Source organism: Panthera leo, chromosome A3 (genome assembly GCF_018350215.1).
Source record: "Panthera leo isolate Ple1 chromosome A3, P.leo_Ple1_pat1.1, whole genome shotgun sequence".
In the NCBI taxonomy this organism is placed as follows: domain Eukaryota; kingdom Metazoa; phylum Chordata; class Mammalia; order Carnivora; family Felidae; genus Panthera; species Panthera leo.
Window position 1 is genome coordinate 72,167,736 of NC_056681.1, and position 17,688 is coordinate 72,185,423.

The following is a 17,688-nucleotide window of genomic DNA, read 5'->3' on the forward strand; positions in this document are numbered from 1 at the left end:
CTGTCCTGAATCCCTTTTGGTCATTTTGCCATATTTGCTGGAAATCAATCCTTTTGCAATCAGCTCAGATTTGAGAGGCTTTTTACCATTGCAGCATGTAAATGGGGATTTCAGATGCATTTGAAAACACAGTAGGAGGGCTAATTTGGAGATAATAGACATTTTCTATTTGTTTGTGTTCAAATCCACAAGGTTGTATACAGCTCCAGGAACTTGTTGGTTAACAGAGATTTTCTAACAAAATCTCCATCCAGAACCTTGCAGTGGCCTCCAAGTATGCATTGATCCCAGTGTCTGACCCATGAGGAGAAAGGTACAGAGCGCTTACTTGATTCACCCACAGTCACACAGGGTGTGAGTGGCCACTTTCAAACATGTTTTCAAAACCTGTGCTCCATATTGACACCTGATTCCCAACGTCCATCCTAAAGACCCTTAAGAAGTGGGAAGCACTGAAGATGCTGAGTGGTTCTAGGAAGTGGCCCCCTGCCCCTCCTGCTCTTAACTGGTAGAATTTGCAGCATCAGTGTCCTCTGGCAGGCTGATCCATTTCTCCCAGGGCTTAGAGGAGTTTGACTAGTGGGTGTGGACAAATGAAACCTCTTTAGAGAACATTTTGCATTTAGACGAGCCATGAACATAAAGTTGCTTCAATCAACAAGCATGGAAAAAAACAAGATCTAGAATTCAACTCTTAGTTTCTTTTCCTTTGTGATATTCATACAAATATTCTTCCTGGCCTCTGAGGTCATCTGCAATAGGAAAATCCTTGTCATTTCTCCCCATTACATTAGTCTAAAAGCTAAACAGTTGCAAATGAGGTTGCAAAGATGCCTTACCTTCTTTCTATCTTCTAAGCCTAGTCATCCTTCAAGATCCAACCCCAGTGAGTCTTCCCCAACCACTCATGGCTCAGGCTGATTTACCATGGATATTAGCTTCAGGGTCCTATACCGTTCAGGTCTCCCCCAACCTGGTTTCTGTAAAAACTGAGAATTAAAACAGACAAAATATCAACTTTATTACCAAGTGGTTTTGTTAGACTAACCTCTACATTTGTTTAGGCAGACTTGCTCCCATAGGGCAAGTGATAGATAGGTGTCCAGGAGAAACATACACTTTGCAAGAGAAGGATTGAAGAGAGCCCATGCCCTATGTGGACAAGCTAGCTCCCAAGAGGAGGAAGGATGGAACTATCTAGAGCATGTTTCACCAATCATGTAGGTGACTCCTACCCTCCATGGGGGTGGAGTGAATAAAAGGGAAAGAACAGCTTGACATGTGCTTAGGAAAATTCCTCCTTGAAGAAGCCGGTGGGGGGGGGGGGGGCGGGGGGGAAATGTGTTCTCCTTTGGCATATAATCCTGTATTAAATTTCCCCACACATATTAGTTTTGCCCCTTTATCTGGATTTTTAAGCTTCTTCAGGACAAGATCCATTTCTTACATGTCTCGTATGCCTCACAGAAGCAAACACAATGGTAGGTGAATAATGGGTATGTAACAAATATCTGTCTTTAAAATGATTGATAAGAGCAAGGATTGTGCAAAGTTAACTGTTCACATTTGTGAAAAACAACTAAACCTTAGAAATTCAAATCTGTTTCATCAATAGGTTGACCAGTTTGGACCTCGGTCCCAGGTCAAATCCTCATATCCAAAAATCCTGACCTAAAGTCATACAGCCTTATACTCTATTGTTAAAAAAAAAATGTTCTATTTCATTACTCAGAACACATTATCAACCAAAGACCTTAAGCATAATTTGGCATAAGTTCATTCTTCAAAAACTCAGAACCTAAATTTCGATTCTCCCTTAATGAAACATCTACGGAAAACATTGCAAAGTTTGGTTGAAAGAAAAAGAGAAATACATACAAGTTGCAAGAAATAGAGCTGGGAACTACCACTTAAGGTGCAAACACAGGTAGCATATACTCAAATTCCTCCCAATTTGTTGATGAAAATCTTACAGTTATGCCATAGTCAGAAAGAAGAAAATTTATACTCTGAGGAAATGCCCTATCAGCACACAGAGTAAACTGTGGGTGTAAAATTCCTAGTGTTTACATACCATCTGCCTCGATATGAAAAATGTAGTTACAGGCATATGTGAAAGCATAACAAATGAATGAAATTCAAAACCAGAATGTCCTGAAAGTCAAGCTCTAAAAGTTCCCCCAAATGAGAGCTGTTGAGATGATACCTTCCTTCTGAACAAACAGATTGCAAGAGCATTAGTGAAGTGGTTACATATATATCAGTCAGTGTCCTCTCTCTGGAAGAGGTAACTTTTTTTTTTAACATTTATTCATTTTTGAGAGACAGAGAGAGAGCGTGAGTGAGGGCGGGGCAGAGAGAGGGAGACACAGAATCTGAAGCAGGCTCCAGGATCTGAGCTGTCAGCACAGAGCCCGATGCAGGGCTCAAACTCACGAATCATGAGATCATGACCTAAGCCAAAGTCAGTTGTTTAACCAACTGAGCCACCCAGGCGCCCCTGGAAGAGGTAATTTTTAAGTATCCCTAAAGAAAAACAAAAAACAAAAACAAATGCAGCCTGGAGGCAAATGCATGCATTGATCCATACCTGAGCAAGAAACTATCTTCTGTATAGGAAGATCTGCAACTCTTAACCATCATCAACCAGAGATAATTGATAGAAACACTTATAAAGATAAACCACTTTATATCAATGATATTGGTGGGTTCTGTCACCTCTAGAGATGCTTCTGAGGAACACCCTGGGAAAGCAGCCTTCCTAGGCAGACATTAACTACCAAGTGCTCACTAGCAAGTCAGCCTTAAATGGTGATGAAGTAGAAACTATAGAAATACCACCATGAACTGGCTCCGAGAAAGTTCACCAAAACCTACCCAAACTTCCCCAGTTGCTTTCTAAACCATTTTAAAAAAGTTATTCCTGTGACTTAATGAATTCATGTAGCTATTTCATTGAATAGACATTTATATAGTCCTTATTATGTGTCAAGCAGGGTTTTAGCGGCATTACTTCTCTTGCCAAGCCTATGAGGTGATAATACTTGAGGATATTGGGCACAGAGAGACTAAGTAACTTGCCTGACACCACACAACTCCTAAATGAATTGAATGCAAATGGTTCCGGCTCTTGAGTCCATGCTGCTCATCATAAGTGTGAATAACGGAGTAACCCTCTTTGGTCATGATCATCATGGATAGGCCCTCATTACCTCTCCCTGAAACTACCAATATAAAAGGTTTGTGTTTGTATATATATGGCCAAGAACAGATTATATGGACAATCTAACATTAATGTCTATGCTGTTAGCATTTCGAACATCTTAGAATATATTACAGTCCATTCTCCAAGTAACTTAGACATAAAAGTATAAGACAATAGTTCTCAAACTGTACTAAGAATCAGAATCCCCTGGAAAACTTGCTAAAACTCAAATTGCTGGGCCCCTTTGCCAAAGTGTCTGACTGAGCAGGTCCCAAGAATTTTTTCTAATGTCTCCCAGGTATTGGTCCTGCTGCTGAAGGGAACTTGGATTGGTCTGCTAGAGCTGCCATAAGAGAACCCCAATGACTGGGCAGCTTACACAACAGAAAATTCTTTTTCTCATAGTTCTGGAAGTTGGAGCTCCAGATCAAGATGTTGGCAGGTTTGGTTTCTCCTGAGGCCTCTCTCTTTGGCTTGTAGATGGCCACCTTCTTGCTGTGTCTTCACATGACCTTTCCTCTGTGCTCATCCCTAGTGTCTCTCCCCTTTTTATAAGGACAGCAGTCATATTGTATTAGAGCCCCACTAGGGGCCTAAGTTTAACTCTATCACCTCTTTGAAGGTCCCATCTCCAATGCAGTCACAAGGATTAGGGCTACCCATACGATTTCATTTAATCATACCTCTTTAAAGACTCTATCTCCAAATATAGTTACATTCTGAGGGACTAGCCACTGGGACTGAAATATATGAATTAGGAGGGTACACAAGTCAGCCCATAATAGTGCCATATTTTGAGACCACTGGTCAAGAGAATGCAACAAGTACAATGCAAAGGGCATGCCTTGGCCAGGAACCCCATGAGGACCATCATCCATGCATGCCAATGAATTAAACATGTTCATTTGAATCTGTTTTTACTGATGAACCTCACTTCTGACTCTCACTCCAAGCCCTGATGTGCTGACCAGAGAAGGGCTCTCTGACTTTCACCAGCTCTCTCAGATCAGAGATCTTGCAGATGCCTTCAGATGTTGACAATTATCCTTTCTCTACCCTTTCTCTGAACCTTGGGGTTCACATCTATAAAGCCAAGAAAACCAATGTCTACATGAATTTACTCATGCAATCCAAAAATCAAAATTGGTAGATTGGTAGATAAAAATAAGATTGCTCCCTAAGACATAAACTAGAATTATAAATTAAAAAGCAGATCCAGGTGCCAGACATATGTAAGTCACCTTAAAGACAAAAATGGCTCCCTGTCTTAATCTTTTTGGGCTGCTATAACAAAAATGCCACAAATTGGGTATCTTGTAAACAACAGAAATTTCTTTTCTCACAGTTTTGGAGGTTGGGAAGTCCAAGATCAAGATGCCAGCAGATTTAATGTCTGTTAAGGGCCCACTTCTTCACAGACAGCTGCCTTCTCCTGTGCTTTCACAAGATACAAGGGACAAGAGACCTCTCTGGTGACTCTTCTGTAAGGGTGCTAACCCCATTCATGAGGGCTCCACCTGTGAATCTGGGGAGTTTATATCCATTCAGACCAAAGCATTCCCAGACATACAAGACTTGATTTTCATCAGATTGAAGCTGTTCAGACACATAAGACACAGTGAGTCTGAAAGAAGGTAAATTAGCCTTACAAACATAGGCGAGAGAGGACTCCCAGCAGCCACTAGTGATGAGCTCATTTGGGCAGCATCCAGAGACCAGTGAAGTACTTGGTCAGTCCAACCTAAATAACAATGCACCTGATGTAGGTGTCTTTTTTCTGCAAACATACGGACAGGACATGCCAACAGAGCTGATGACATGAAATATTTGAGTCATATTAAGTATCCTAGCCTTGCTTCCATGCTCACCAAGAAGCCTTCTGATAATTTGGCTTCTAACACACATAACGTGTCTCCAGGGAAAGCATGCCCAGTCAGGCCAACCAGGAATTTCTAGTGCCAGTAAATTACTATGCTGGCATTCTAGCTTTAAATATCAGCCTGTTGAGAGCTTTTTTCATATAAGGAATCTCCTCTAAGTCCAGTCAACTCAGAAATACCAATAAGATCTCAGTTTCTGAGCCAGACCCTGATCTCCCCAGGTATATGCCATCATGTGAAGCCTCCTAGTGATCAGTCACCCAATTATGCAGCACCCTGAATGAATGACCCTGAGAAGATAACTAACGTACTTTGTGGTTGAGCAATAGGTTCACACTTAAAGGACAAGCAAAGCATAGAGCTAAAAGGACAAACTTCTGAATTAGACAAACTTGTGTTTAAACCCTGGCTCTATGACTCGTTAGCTCTGTTATTTAGCCTCTGATTCTCAATTTTCTCACTTACGTAGTGGAGGAAATGTCTATGTTATGAATCATCAGTTCTGAAAGTGTAGACCCTAGATGTCTAAGTCTGTTCAGGCTGCTATAACAGAATACTACAGACTGGGTAGCATATAAACAGAAACCTATTTCTCACAGTACTGGAGGCTGGACAGTCCAAGATCAGAGTGCCCACAGATTCAGTCCAGTGAAGAACTGTTTCCCCAGTAGTCCATCTCATGTGTCCTCATGTGGCAGGAGAGGCAAGGGAGCTCTCTGGGGTCCCTTTTATAAAAGCACTAATCCCATTCAAAAAGGTGTTGTTCTCAAGACCTAATCACTTTTCAAAGGCCCTCACCCCCTAATACCATCACCATGAGGATTAAGATTTCAACATATGAATTTTAGGAGGACACAAACATTCAGTTTATAGCACTGGACAAGCAGCAACAAAATTTCTAGGGACTTGTTAAAAATGGAAATTCTTGAAACCCCACCCCAGATCTAAGGAATCAGAAAATCTGAAGATGAAGTCCAGTAATCTATATTCCAACAAGCCTTCCAGAGGATTCTGATGCTCACTATAGCTTGAGAAGCAAGCTTTAGTTGTAAAGATTAAAGATGGGCTGTTGTAAAGATTAGAAGTCATGTGTACAAAGGGTCTAGTACAGTGCCTGGCACAAAAAGCAGATACGCAAGACGTTTTGGTGACTATTATTATTACTTCAGGGAATTTGTAGAATGAAGGATTCTCCCATGAACTCACTACCCTAGTACTATCAATTTCATTTCTTACTTGGCCAAGAACATGTATTTTAAACATGTAGTCAAGTTACTTGTATTTGTTTCATTTTTATAGATTTTCCTTCTTAGCAGCCTACTTTTTCATAGTCTTCAAATGTCAACGGCTGCCCACTTTTCCATCTAGTAGACATGTCATAATTTATGTAATTATTTCCTTAATTTTGGCCAACTGTGCCCCTTCTAAATTGTCATGAGACATCTTTGGCATACAATTTACTCCTTTCCTTGGAACATTTCAGTTCCAACATTTCCTTGAAACATTGAGCATTCTAGAAACACACTGTTACGCCAATATTTTCATTGGACTGTCCCAGACTAGAAAGGTATTCCTTTATATCTTATGAGTCAAAAAAAAAAAAAAAAACAGTTACTACCATTAGAAGTGTGTGTGTGTGTGTGTGTGTGAGAGAGAGAGAGAGAGAGAGAGAGAGAGAGTCTTAAGCAGGGTCCATCCTCAGCATGGAGCCTGACACTGGGCTCGATCCCACAACCCTGGGATCATGGTCTGAGCCAAAATCAAAAGTCAGACACTGAACCAACTAAGCCACCCAGGCGCCTCTAAGAATATTTTAAATCACTGCCAAGTTTCAATATTTCCTAAAATGTGATGTGATATATAAACTGTCATTTGAGTAACTCACAGAAATTCACAATTATTCTCTGTAAATCCATATAAACAAATCATTTTTTTTAATCTGAAAAGTTATAATTCTGAATTGGTTGAAAACTGATGGATTTCTGCATCCTTTTATGTGAAAATAGGTAAACAAACAAAATTGAACATAGATTCTGTTTACACCCTTGTGTTTAAATCTTTAAGTACCTCATGAATTTTACTGTTGATATATAATTCTAAATCCTACCTTGCATTGAGTTCATGTATGCAATATAGGAACAAAATGGAAAACAATATAACATTAGTGTTCATATTATCAGTAAAGACAACTGTGTATTTTGAACAAAAAAATAAAAACACAGTCTTTAGCTGTGGCATAATAAATGTAAACATGCAAGGGATTCTGATATCCATATCTGCTTCTGAATTACTATGCTATCAATACAAATGAGCTGAAATATCAGTATTTTTGTTGTTGCTGTCGTTATCATTACCAGTAAGAAAGATACTTTGTTTGAGAATGTGGTTGCTGTAACTGTAATTAGACAAATACTTATTCCTAGTTGTTGTTCTGCTGAGGTCCTGGAATTGTACAGTTAGTTTACCCTTATGAAAAGGAAAAATCTTGAATTCTTCATTTTTATTAGAATTAGAAATTCAACTTTCAGGCCAAAAACTATGAACTTCAGTTCTAAACTATAAGCAATCACAGAAAATATTTAAAAAGCAATAAAATAAAGAGATTTATTATGAGATCTAAGGAGAAACTTCAACAAGGTTTCAAGAAACAAAATCAGTTTATAAAAACTAATACCCCTTTATTCTAGCCATAATCAAATAGAAAATAATACACTCTTCCCAAGAAAGTATTTAGGAATTATCAACCTGAGAAAGAACATGTAAGACTTCTATGTAAAATATTCTAAGATTAATTATAATAGATAAAAAATGGATATAAGTTAGTTAGGGAGTTCAACCATGTTCATGGATGCAGCAGCAACATAAAGATGCCAATTTTCTCTGAAATAACCTCCAGACTTAATATAATCCCAAACAAAATTTCCTGTGCAAGGAGCATGATAAATTCATTCCAAAATGGATATGGCAGTATAAAAGAACATAGATAACTAAGATAACTTTGAAAAGGAGCAAAAAGGGAGGACTCATTCTGCCAGATATTAACACATATCATCAATCCTTGGTATTCACAATAATTTCATGCAGAGGAAGAAATATGTAGATAAACTGAATAGAACATACATAGACTAGAGATACATACACGCACAGCCATGCACATACATACACTCACACACAAAGTCACTTGATTTGGGACAAAGATGGTTACCACCAAGTTCAAATTACTCAGTAGATGTTGTTGTGAAAACCTCTCAATACCTCAACTGTTATCACGCTGAGCAAGCCACGATAGGCCTTCCCCTTGAGTCCTACAAAAGCCTCCTGGCTGATCTTCCTGTTTTTGCTTTTGCTCTCCCTCCGTTTCATTAACAGCAATCCTGTAAAAACATAGTCAAATCATGCTTGTGTTTTTATTTTGTATTTTTCCCAGCTTTATTAAGATGAAATTGACATGTAACATTGTGTAAGTTTAAGGTGTACAGTATTGATTTGAGGCACTCATATACTGCAACATGATTACCACCTTATTTTAAAAACACTTTATGCTTGTGTGAAGACACAAAAAAACCTTTGCTGGACCAATCCAGTCAGGCAGAGAATAATAACTAATAATTATTGCACACTTTCTATTATTAGGCACTCTTTGATTTACACATATTAACTCAATCTTCACAACAAACCTATGAAATAAGCACTATGATTCCCCCCATTTTCAATAGGTGCAGAGGTAAAGTGACTTACCAAAGGTCACAAGTTACTTAGCCTCTCTGCATAGAAGCAGAGCTGGGATTCAAATCCTGATATTCTGGCTCCAGAATGTTTGGGCAAGGTTTGCAGCACAGAGAGATTTGTTTACTAGACTTTTAGATCCTTCCACGTGGCTTTAATCAATTAGAAAATTAAGCCATGATGTTCACAATTGATTTTACAGCTATTATTCAATTTTACGGTAGGAGGGAATTATTACAAAATGTATTACAAAAATCCAGCATGTTGCCTGAATCTGTCCCAGCTTTCTGATGCCTGCCTTGTGTCTCCCACCCTGGTTTTTCCATTATTCTCTTCTGCACTATGTTTGGGAGATCTCTTGATTCCATGGTTCCTTCCACCTCTCCCATGAGAGGTCAAATTGACAAGAAGGCCTGCACATTTGAAGGCTGTCTCAACACCTGGCTGGGATGGAGCAGCACAGGTTTGGAAGCGCGACAACACATCGCTCTGCTTTGCTAGAGAGGAGACAGGCTGGAAGGGTGGGCTACTGCAGGCAATAAAGCTGACGTGGGCTAAGGGGATTCAGTTTGTAGGACGCGGTTTGCCATTAGCTGGCAGTAACCCAAAAACCACTAAAAACCTTTAAAGCAAGAAGAAGAATGCAAAGTAGAAGATGGACTGCAGTGCGTGTGTGTGTGTGTGTGTGTGTGTGTGTGAGAGAGAGAGAGAGAGAGAGAGACAGAGAGACAGAGAGACAGAGACAGAACACACAGAATGTGTCAACATTCTCCTCGGTGTTGAACAAACTATGCATTTAGATAGGCTTTGCCTGAAGCATTATCTAAATTATCCAAGAAGCCAGGGAAATTAACCCAGCCTTCAAAACAAATATTGACCTGTGTGGCCATGACTTAAGGAAAAGATGTAAACTCTGACTATGAGAAAGTGAATGTATCCTTCACATTTTAGGCTGAGGTTTTGGGGAGTTTGGTAGGCAGGAAGGGAATTGATGATATATTTGCTGTTAACAACTGACATTCTTTCTTTTCCCAGTTTTATTGAGATAGAATTCACCTATAACACTGCATAAATTTAAGGTGTGCAGCATAATGATATGACATGTATATATTACAAAATGATCACTAATAAGTTAACATACATGTGATGAGAACTTTTAAGATCTACTCTCTCAGCAACTTCCTTTTTTTTTAATTTTTTTTTTTTTGATGTTTATTTCTGAGAGAGAGAGAGAGAGACAGAGCACAAGTGGGGGAGGGGCAGAAAGAGAAGGAGATCACTAATGATCACTAATAAGTTAACATACATGTGATGAGAACTTTTAAGATCTACTCTCTCAGCAACTTCCTTTTTTTTTAATTTTTTTTTTTGATGTTTATTTCTGAGAGAGAGAGAGAGAGACAGAGCACAAGTGGGGGAGGGGCAGAAAGAGAAGGAGACACAGAATCTGAAGCAGGCTCCAGGCTCTGAGCTGTCAGCACAGAGCCCAACACTGGGCTTGAAGCCACGAATCGTGAGATCATGACCTGGGCCAAAGTCGGATGCTTAACCAAATAAGCCACTCCAGCACCCCATCCACTTTCAAATATACGATAGAGTATGGTTAACTACAGGCACCATGCTATACATTACATCCCCAGAACTTATCTACATTATAACTGGAAGTTTATACCTTTTGATCACCTTCACCCATTTCTCCCCATTCCCCAGGACAACTGATATTATTTCATTGGAAATTTAAGAAGGGTGTATCAAGAACCTTCCAGAATTATCATAGATAATTTTAACTGAATGTTCAATACATGTGCCAGGTACTGAACTATCTACTTGACCTGCACTATCTCATTACTAACATAATCCTGTGGAAAAGGAATTATTATCTTTACTTTATAGATGGGGGAACTGAGGCTCAGGAGGTTTAAGATACTTTCTCATGCTAGTAAAGAGAGAATCAGGGGAGCCTGGGTGACAGTCAGTTAAGCATCTGACTCTTGATTTCTTCTCAGGTCATGATCTCACAGTTGTGAGATGGAGCTTGGGATTGTCTCTCTCTCTGCCCCTCCCTGATTCTCCTCTCTCCCTCCCTCTCTCTCTCTCTCTCTCTCTCTATCATAATAAATAAATAAATATGTTAAAAAGAGAGGGAAAGAAACAAAGACTTGAATTCAAGCCCAACCTCAAGCCTAGAACTTTTTAAAAATAGGTATTTATTTTAATAACAAAAGATTTGCTTATTTGAAAACATAAGATACACAAGACAACAGAGTGATCAAGGATAACAGAGTGAACACCCAGGCCCCAAAACTTAGCTTACAAGTAAAACATTACAAATACAGTTAAGGCTCCAATGTTCATTCCACTCCCTCTCTCTCAGAGGTGACCATAAACTTGAATTTGGTGTTTATTACTCACAACCATTCCTTTGCATTTTTTCTACAGACATTGGAGCACTTAAATAGTATGTGACATTGTTCTGCATGCCTATTTAAACTTTAAAAAATAGCATACTGTAAGTGTCCTTTTATAGTCTGATTGTTCAACTCATTATGGTGAGTATGAAATGCATCACGTCGATGAGCTTAGCTCTAGTTTATTTATATTCTCTGCTGTACAATATTCCACTTCATGACAATATCATGTTTTTCTGTTGACAGGCATTTAAATCACCTTTGACTTTTTATTATTACAAATAATGTTGCAGTGAACATACCTGCACTTTTATTCTTGTGCAAGAATTTGTCCAGAGTATAAAACCAGAAGTAGAATTGTTGAGTCATAGCACACATGCATCTTCAAACTCACTAGCTGTCACAGAATCGCCCCAGGGTGACTGGTCTAACCGCCACTGCCATCAGCACTGCATGGCAGGATCGGTGTCCACATCAATGCCAGCACTTGGTTTTTATCAGAGTTTTTGATTTTTGTCAGTCTGTAAGAGTAAAATGGCATCCAATTGTGGTTTCACCATGGATTTTTCCTCCTCACTAGGGCAGGTGAACTGCTTTTCATTTGTTCATTCTGCTCAGGTTTCCTCTTCCGTGATTTGTCTGTCCATCAGCCTGAGCCAGGAAGGCATAAATGCATGACTATTCCTGAGAACAAAGACTTGGAGCTCTGGGCTCAGTGCTAAAGAGGCTCGCCGTCTACTAGGGCAGACAGACAGGGACTAAGATCAGCAACTCTGCAAGGTAAGCCCACAAGGAGAATGCAGTCAATGAAGAGAAGGCATGTTCTGGGAGAGGCAATCCTTACGCCAATGGCTTGAGAATTAATGGCAGCCAAGTCCAGAGGGGCAAAGAGCATTCTAAAGTGAGGAAATGCAAAGTGAGTATATGCAAAGCCATGGAAGGAAAAAGAAACTGCTGTGTCCAAGAATATAACAACTAGCTCTAACTGGCTGGAACAGAGGCTGCTTGAAGCAGACAAGTGAGTGAGAAGGAGAAGGGGCAGCCAGGCCGTGAAGGTTTTGTATCCTGCACTAACAAAGTGTGCGTATGCTTCCTGGAGTCACAGGAGTCCTCTTAGGATTGTGAGCAGAAGGGTGTCAGGATGACATCTGCACTCTAGGGTGCAGAGAGGGGTGAGGAGGGAAGGGCTGACTATTATCAGTGAGATTGGAAGGCTACCACAGGACTGCTAAGAACCTACACCAATACCGTGGCAGAAAGACCAAAAGGAGGAAATGAATTTAGTAGCTAGACCAGGGAATCAATAGAACTTGATGGGCTGTTTGAAGGATACCTAGGGTCTGAAGAATTCATAAATAGCATTTCCCATTTCCAAGCCTAATTTCAGAACCGATTAAGACAGGCAAGGGTGTCAGGCAGACGAACACTGAAATATCAGCTTCTTACCAATAAAGCCCACGTAGCAGGATACACCTCAGGCATGCAACACAGTGGGCTTACTGATACCAAACATGAGAAAAGAACACACATTCTCCCAGGCACAGGCAGCCCCAGATGTCTGGGGGACATCCACACTTGGGGGCCTGACAATGAGAATGCAAACCCTTTGCAGGCAGGTGCATACAAGCGAGAGGTGGAGGAAGGGGCTGAGCCACTTATAATCAGTTCTTTCATCAAAACCTACCAACCAGATGAATCACTCCTCCTCCAGGGAAGAATGTACTTAAGTGTGTGGAGGGGACGGGCAGCCAGGAAAAGGTGACATCTGATGAGGCCCCCTCCAATTTAAGGAAAGAAGACTCTCTCATCTCCAACAGGTAATAATAATAATAATAATAATAATAATAACTGGGGCATCTGGGTGGCTCAGTTGGTTAAGTGTCTAACTTTGGCTCAGATCATGATCTCACAGTTCGTGGGTTTGGGCCCTGCATCAGGCTTTGCACTGACAGCACAGAGCCTGCTTCAGATTCTCTGTCTCCCTCTCTCTCTGGCCCTCCCCTGTTTGCACTCTCTCTCTCTCTCAAAAATAAATAAACATTTAATAATAATAATAATAATAATAATAATAATAATATCTTGTCATGGAAAGTAGCTATAACACAGTGGAGTCAACCAGACTTCATCACCTGGTAGTTGTGTGACCACTAGCAGATTTTTTATAATAATAGAGCTAACTCTTAGGATAGAATTACTGAGTACTCTCTACTAAATGTTCTTCACACATAAATTCACCCAATATTCACATTAACTCCATGAGGAAAATACTGTGAATATCTCCATTTTACAGATGTGACACAGTTTAAGGTTTTTCCCAAGGTCACCTAGCAAGTAAATGGAAGAGCCAAGGCTTGAACGCTAGACTAACTCTGGGGACTTGTTTCTAACTAGGATGTCTCTCAGCACATAAAAGGCCAGACCTAATACCTGGCACATTGTAAATACGCCACTTTTATTACTATTGCTGTTTGATAAGGGTCATATATTCACAGAAGGAAGGGCAGAGTCTTGATGTATTGGTTAGAAACATTTGGCAAGTGCAAGAAAATCCAGATAATTCTAACCAACCACTTTGGAAAACAAGGTGGCTACTTTGAATGGTAAAGAAAGCATTGTATTCTTAGGTTCTACAGCTAAAGAAGTTTATCGTCATCTGGAAAGGAATAAAAATATCACATTTGGAGAACAGGAAGGAAAATGGCTTTGCTGGTGCAGAATATCCCTGCTGGGGGAGTGGGGGTGAGCGAAATATGTGTAAGTGCAGAAGGGCCAACTGGGGGAACACAAGGCCAGTCTGTTACTCTGCTGTGTGTTTAGTTTTATTTCCTAGAAGAAATACTCAACTTGGGACAATAACTGTGTCTTCCACTTCATGCCTGAAACAGCGATTGGCCAGATTTGCGGGCTTATAGATATTTCTGTTTTGGGTAAGTATGTAGAATAGTAAAATATTCTCCACTCTCAAATCATGTGTGGTTTTATAAACTGGCAAAGGGATGAGTGGAGTTAATGGTATGTGATTAGAATTGGTGCTATATGTTGGGGAGTAATAGTAATGTTTAGAATGGATGTGGTTTCTCTGTAAAACAAGCCAGGCTCAATTTTACACTCTATGTTAACTAAGTGGAATTTTTTTTTTTTAATGTTTATTTATTTTTGAGACAGAGACAGAGCATGAGCAGGGAAGGGGCAGAGAGAGAGGGAGATACAGAATGTGAAGCAGGCTCCAGGCTCTGAGCTGTCAGCACAGAGCCCGACACGGGGCTCTAACTCACAAACTGTGAGATCATGACCTGAGCCGAAGTCGGACGCTTAACCGACTGAGCCACCCAGGCGCCCCTGACTAAGTGGAACTTAAATAAAAACTTGAAACTAAAAACAAAACGACAACAACAACAACAACAACAACAACAAAACAAGCCAGGCTCAGGCGAGGCAGGAAGGAACCTAGTGTTTCCCAGCTCAGTGACAATGGGACTTAGTTCTAAAAACTGCAAGGCCAAAACCACACTGGATGGAATAAACAGTCCTCCTCCTATGAGACTGAACTGTGTTATTTCTAAGAAAACAAAATATTTACTTGTTGAGATGGCTTATTTCTTAAGGAGCCAAGTAAGAAAATCAGCCACAGAAATTTCTTAGTAGGGACACGGAATAGCACCCACACTGGCCCTCATGTATAGGATCAGGGCCTGCCCTCACTGCCTCCTGGGGACCTTTAGTGAAAACCTGAGGCATTGGTCATTGTTACAATAGCAGGAAACCCCCCTAAAGGCAAAACTGCTGCTTGAACCCCACAGCATGTGGTTTGTGAGCCCCCAGCTCAGGGGCTTGAAGAGGGCGGCTATGTGGGAATGGGGGCTGGAGAGAAAGTGGGGTAGATCAGGGGAATGTCCTCCTAGCAAAGCTCTAAGCCTGAAAAGCCATTCCCACTTTCTGCAGTTTCGCGTTAAGTTAGAATGCAGAACCGCCCTTCTGAGATTCCCTTGTCCCTTCAATAAAAATTTCATAAGCTTGCCTAATAGGCCTGTGAGGTTTATGGAGCAGAGACCAGAGCACCAGGGAGCCTCCAGAAAGTGGCTGGATTCATCCACACCCACCCTCCAACAGAACTCCCTAAGAAGCAGGTTGGAGGGTGGGATCACTAAATGGAAGGGTGGTGCTGAGAAGACCCCGAGGGAGGGCGGGGGGGGGGGGGGGGGGGGGCGGGGGGGGGGTTGGGGAATGCTGTGCTCCCTGGTGGCCTCACTTCACCCAGGTTAGGGAGGAACACACTCTGAGAGAGAACAAAGGGGCACTAATACCCTAGGACCACACACAAACGCTAAGGCAGCATGTGACACTCACTGCTACCTCCTGGCTAAACACATCCGAGTGGAGGACGAGGTAAAGTCAAAGGGAAAAGGAGCAGAAAGAAGTAGATTCTCCAAGTGCATATAAGGCATTGAGTGAGACAGTGTTCCTGGACCTTAAGACAAGAGAAACAGAACAACATATAGCAAATCTAAAACCCTGTATCAGCTGGATTCAAGCCATAACCCTTTCTAGAATTTCACCCACTGGAATTTCTTCCAGAATGATTATAAGGAAAAACTTCGGGTCTTAGGGCCTTCCCTACACCTCAAGATTCCTATAAGACAGACTCAAACCCTCCCCCAAACCTTTTGTTCTGTGGAAATTCAAAGACTTTGCCACGATTTCTGTGAATTCCCAGGTAGTCATCATCTCCTGGACCCTCTGCCTCCAGGCTCCCGCTAGGATGAATCTGTTTCCCACAACACCCACGAAGCATGAAGTGAGCCCCTTTTTGGATTTCTACAATGCAGAACATGCGTGGATTGAGCATGATTTACTGAAGATTACAGTGAGGCAAAGATAGCTTATACCACAATGACACGCATCTTCTCAAATGGAACTGAGAGGGGCATCATTCTTACAACCAGCTGTAGCCATTACACCAGGAGCTGTTCCTAGCCCTATCTCCATCCAGTCCATCCTTCCTTCCTTCTCTCCCTTCCCCTCCTCCTCTGGAGGGTGGCGGGGGGAGCAAATTCCTCTCCTTGGCCAGTTCAGTTTAGTGGTCACTGTTTCTTCTGTCCTTGGAGTCTCAGCCCTCACCTTCACCTCAGCCAGGTATTTATTTTCATTTATTTTTAATGTTTATTTATTTTGAGAGAGAGAGAGTACATGTGAGCAGGGAAGGGGCAGAGAGAGAGAGGAGAGAGAGAGAGAGAGAGAGAGAGAGAATCCGAAGCATGTTCCATGCTGACAGCACAGAGCCCCATGTGGGGCTTGAATTCATGAACTGAGCCAAAATCAAGAGTCAGACGCTCACTGAGATACCACCTCACACTGGTCAGAGTGGCTAAAATTAACAACTCAGGAAACAACAGATGCTGGCACCAATGTGGAGAAACAGGAACCCTCTTGCACTATTGGTGGGAACGCAAACTGGTGCAGCCACTCTGGAAAACAGTGTGGAGGTTCCTCAAAAAATTAAAAATAGAACTACCCTATGACCCAGCAATAGCACTACTAGGAATTTATCCAAAGGATACAGGAGTGTTGATCCATAGGAGCACATGTACCCCAATGTTTATAGCAATGCCTTCAACAATAGCCAAATTATGGAAAGAGCCTAAATGCCCATCAACTGATGAATGGATAAAGAAGATGTGGTTTTTATATATAATGCAATACTACTTGGCAAAGAGAAAGAATGAAATCCTGCCATTTGCAGCAACATGGCTGGAACTGGAGGGTATTATGCCAAGTGAAATAAGTCAGTCAGGGAAAGACAGATATCATGTAAGTTTTCATTCATATGTGGAACTTGAGAAACTTAACAGAAGATCAGGGGGGAAGGGAAGGGGAAAAAATAGTTACAAACAGAGAGGGAAGTAGGCAAACCATAAGAGACTCTTAAACACAGAGAACAAACTGAGGGTGGATGGGGGAGTTGTGGAGAGGGAAAAATGGGTGATGGGCATTGAGGAGAGCACTTGTTGGGATGAGCACTGGGTGTTGTATGTAAGCGACAAACCACGGGAATCTACCCCCAAAACCAAGGGCACACTGTATACGCTGTATGTTAGCCAATTTGACAATAAATTATATTAAAAAAAAAAAAAAAAAGAGCCAGATGCTTAACCAGCTGAGCCACCCAGGCGCCCTAAGGCATTCATTTTTAGAACAAAGACGATTCTCTCCTTGAAATTTGATGCCACCTAAGCAGGGCCAACAGTAGGCTGACGTGCATGAGCCTCCTATCCCACACACAAAAATTTGAAGGGACATCAAAAAATTCTGATTCAAGATATGTAAATTTTTAATGTGGCATTTTTTAATATGAAATGAATACTATGAAAAAATTAAAAAAATAAATAAATAAAATGAATGCCAAAAAAGTATGCTGAACAAAATATCAAAACATTAAATAAAGATAGGCTGTTGTTGTTTGTTTACTACT